The sequence below is a fragment of the Frankliniella occidentalis genome, unplaced genomic scaffold (assembly GCF_000697945.3).
Source record: "Frankliniella occidentalis isolate FOCC.00 unplaced genomic scaffold, Focc_3.1 Scaffold7, whole genome shotgun sequence".
In the NCBI taxonomy this organism is placed as follows: domain Eukaryota; kingdom Metazoa; phylum Arthropoda; class Insecta; order Thysanoptera; family Thripidae; genus Frankliniella; species Frankliniella occidentalis.
This window is the reverse complement of record NW_026267137.1, coordinates 421,738-426,245: the sequence shown is the minus strand read 5'-3', so window position 1 is coordinate 426,245 and position 4,508 is coordinate 421,738.

Sequence of the window (4,508 nt, the reverse complement as noted above, 5' to 3'; positions counted from 1 at the left end):
CTCCCCCTAGCCCCGACCACGCCGCCGCAAATTCATGCCCACAATGAGTGTCGTTATTTTTTAGTAGGCGTGATTTCCGTAAGGCGTGCCGCCCTGCATGTCAACGCCACCCCAACCCCCAACGTTGCGCCACGTCACGCCTCCCCGTTCAGACTTGCAGGGGCGCAGCAGGCCCTGTTTGAGAAAGTTTAGGAAAAAGTAAACCCAAGTAGTATACGGCTTGACATTTGGCACTCACAAACATGTAATACAAACATGGGAGAGATACTGTGAAAAATGTCCCTCATAAGATTCATAAAGTTTGTTGCAATTTTACGACACAAATAACGGAAAATTTTCTCGCAAAACTACTACACTGATACACAAAGTGTGCAACTGGCACACACTTTAAAGTGTTTAACACCGTGTGGCATACTTCTAAGTGTGCAACACGAGTTTTGAATAGTTGGAAGTGTTCAACAGGTGTGTTGCACACTTTTAAATGTCCAATCTGACCGACTAGCGCTATAGCTCAACGCTCAAGTTGAACACTAAAAAGTGTGAAACACACCTATTGAACTTCCAACTATTCAAAACTCGTGTTGCACGCAAAGAAGTATGCCACACGGTGTTAAACACTTTAAAGTGTGTGTCAGTTGCACACTTTATATATCAGTGTACACAGGCTTCCACTCTTTTCATGGTTAGACTAAAAACCAATAGACATCTAATAAGATGATACGAATTTATTTGCCGTCCACATTATTTTTGGAGACAAGATTACACTAACTCTTTTTCGCCGCGTTCCGAGGCTCCAACGCATTTCTCTCCGCCGTTCAGCACCTCTTTTCCTAATGAGCTAAAAAGAAAAAGTAGCAGTCGAAGAAAAAGGCAGACAGGAAGCGGGCCGGCCCCCCCACACAAACTCTTTGGCCCCCGATCCCGACCCCACACAACTTGGGCGCCGCTTTTAACCCTCTCGCCGCCCTAAAGGGGCCGTCCATAATTAACGAGCAGCATTTACACATTCGTACCGTGGCAGGGGGCGCCCGTGCAGGGAGAGAAACGCACGGGGGCAGAGCGGGCCAGAGCGGGACGGTGCGAAGTAGAGCGGGGCGGAGCGGGTACACAAATTATTGCGCAGCAGAGAGTAGACTCGTGTTACTTTTCCTCCGAAACCGCACATTGGGCTCAAGGACGGAAAAAAAAATATCCTCCCCTTTCCCTGCTAGAAAAAATTATAATATTGAGCATATGTGATTATCTTGTTTCATTTTTAGAGAGATTTCATTCACACCGCACGTGATATACAGGGATTTCGGGAACAGCTCGCACCTGGCTGTTCTGGTGCGCCGCTCTGGTAAATACGCGCCGCCGTCCTTAGCTTGGCAAGCGTTCAAAAATATCCCCACCGATTTTAGCTGTAATTTTCTTTCCGGGCTGGGCCGCGGGTTTCGACCCTGGCCTTTCATTTACAGAACGAAAGGGAAAAGAGATAAATGTACGGGAAAGCGAAAGCTGTAAACTGCAAACCCATTGCAGATCGTTTGCTTTTATGAGCCAGTAGAGCCGCCGCTTTTGGGGTTACCCCCTCCACCATCCAGTATAGTGCGTAGGGGGACTGGGGAAGAGGACAACGTGCGTGTGAGAGCGAGCGAGCATGTGTGCGTGTGTCTGTCTCTCTCCCTCTCCCACTCATTTGCGAGGCGATATGCGTGCGACGGAGACGGACAGAGCGGCGCAGCGCTGCCGTCGGTGGTGCCCCGTGAAACTTTTCCCCGCCACTACCTTCCTGAAGAACTTGACGGTGTGCCCTATCTGGCAGCCCAAGCAGTTCGTCTCTCTCTCTCTCTCTCTTGCACCCACTAAGATGCCCATCTTTCATCTCGCTCGCCATGCTGGCAACCCTGTCAAAAAACCGCCTCCAACAAATCCCGGATTATACTGATGTTGTGACACGCTCCGAGGAGCAGCCGGAAGGGGTGCAGCGTGCGCCGTGGATGAGAAATATTAAATGAACCGCCACACTCAGAAGCGACACACTAACCCACTTTCTGGGGCAAGACAAACAGATACATGAAAAAAATAGGAGGAGTTTTGTTTTTTGCTCTCTTTTGATAAAACCTTTGATTTATATACGAATATCCAAATAGGAAAGCGCCCATACGGTATAAATTTGGAGTCGGTACACAAATAAGAGTATTGCTTTTGTGAAATGTGTCTGAAACACAATGCCCAGTGCAGAGGAGAGGAAGATAACTTCTGGCCCCGTTGCATTTCAGACAACAATAAGTGGAAAAAGGCAAGATAAGGTAGGTAGACTGGAGTTTAACAATTATTCGCAATTATTGCAGTCCTCGACGAGGAAAAGCTTGGCGGGCTAAATGCAAAGCAGACGCAGCTCTCTGCGCCGCTGTGCATTCTAAAGCGAGAGAAGGGGATGGAAGGGAGCGAATAACGAGAGAGAGGGAGAGACGGAGGGAGGCAGAGAGAGAGAGAGAGAGAGAGAGAGAGAGAGAGAGAGAGACTAACATCGTGCGCACGAAACGAGAGGGAGCGAGAGTGTCATCTTCAGGTCCTGTCGACTGCTATTGTTTGGATCAAGGGCTTGGTAGGGCTGGTAGGGCTGGGCTGGGACCGAGCTGGGCTGGCCAGGGCCGGGCTGTTGCCCCATTGTCGACGCCCAGGCCTTAACTTAGCGCAAGATCGCAGGCCCGGATCAGAGGTTGTGGCAAGCACGCTCTCCCTCTCTCGCACGCACTCTCTCGCGGTCCGCTCCCTCTGCTCGCTCGCTCTCATCCCCGTTGGCGGAGTTGCATGCAGTACAAAGGGTCTTGCCTCTTCTGCCCCCACGCTGGTGCTGTGGGAGTAACTGCGGGAACTATAAACGCGCTCAAAATTGAACCAATTTGACTGAAATGATAGAATTCATTGCCAGATACAGCGGCTCACCGCTGGGCGGGGGCGCGCACGCCCCGGGCAGTTTATTAGAATACCAAAGCGAATAAACCTCCGCGGTGGCGGCGGCGCAAAGCTGCTGCTGGTCGGCGGCAAACTTGTCCGTCCAAAAACGTGAGCAGGAAGCCATAAACTATGTCAGGCCGGTCCATGGGCGGGACGAGGAAGGACCGCGCCATGACAATGGCTCCATGGCACAAGCACGGGCGCGCGCCCCCGCCCATGGCGGCGCTGCTGGGGGCCTCAGTGAGACATTGCAGCCGCACCAAACCAAGGCGGAGAGACCGACCCACAGGGGGCGGGCGTGTAGGGTGTGTTCCGAGTGATTGGGTTTGGACACAACAGGCCACGGCGACGGCGAGCCAACGGCGATGGGGTGTGTGGGCGTGGAGGACTGTCAAAGGGGTTCAAGTGCTCGCCGCCGCCGCGATTGAGGACCGTGCACTTAAAAGGAAATTCACTCAGAATAAAAACTAAAACTTCTAGCAACCATCGTATGGTGGACCAGGGAGAACCATCAAAATATGGTTGCAGCAACACGCACATGGTGGTGCGAACAACGAAAACAGCAAGCGGAGCCATTTCCATCGGTGATGTAACCATACAAGTGTTGGTAAGACGATATTTTGTATTGTTATCCCTGGCCTGCAATAGGATGGTTGCCACAAGTTTCCATTTTTTCTGAGTGAATGGACAAAAATTAGCATAAAAACAGGTTTATGTATTCAGCATTTTCATTTTGTAATTATTTTTTTTTAGCTAAACAGACATTTGATAGTCTATTCAGTGACACGCTGCTTCCAAAAACACGAATTATAGTCCGCCGTCTCACAGTGGGCGCACACCCACGGTCCACGGTACTGCGCTGCTCGAGAGAGCCCGAGTCTGCACTGTGCGGCGAGCACGACGATATTCTCCGCATCGGTAATGATGGGTACTTCACGGGGGGCGCAAGTAGCTACAAAACTCAAGGTACGAATAAAATACTTAGTTTATTTCTTTCCGGAACGCTCCCACGACTGCGAGGGCCGCCCGCGGCGCGGACCCGGCCACGCCGCGCTGCAGACCTAAAATTGGCTCGCGACCGAAAGGGCGTAAGTTTGGACGCGGGCATTCGAGAGGCGGGGGAGAGGGTTTTCTCCAGCGTCGTGAAAGGAGATCCTCCTGGCGCGCTCGGTCACTGGAGCGCGCTCCGCACATACGCCGCCGCCACATACCGATGGCAGAGGCGACGTAACTTTATCAAGTTGTTTATGGCGGTGTAAGTGGCGCGCAGACGGTTTTTCGCCTCATAAAGGACGCTGATGGTGCTGACCTTGGGCAGGGCGCGTCGCCTTGGGAGGGACCCTGGGTGTACACAGCAGTCGAGGGATGCGGGGGGGAGGCCCATGAGAGACGGCTTCTGCCTGTTTGTCGCATAGGTTTGCACATCTCGAACGTCCCCAAGTTGCATGACAGAAAGGGATTGCCGGAAGCACCGCCAAGATGAGGCTTTTGAAAAATTTATGGGCTTAATATTACAATACGAAGAAACAAACAAAACCGAGAATATACCATGTTCTTATTTGTTT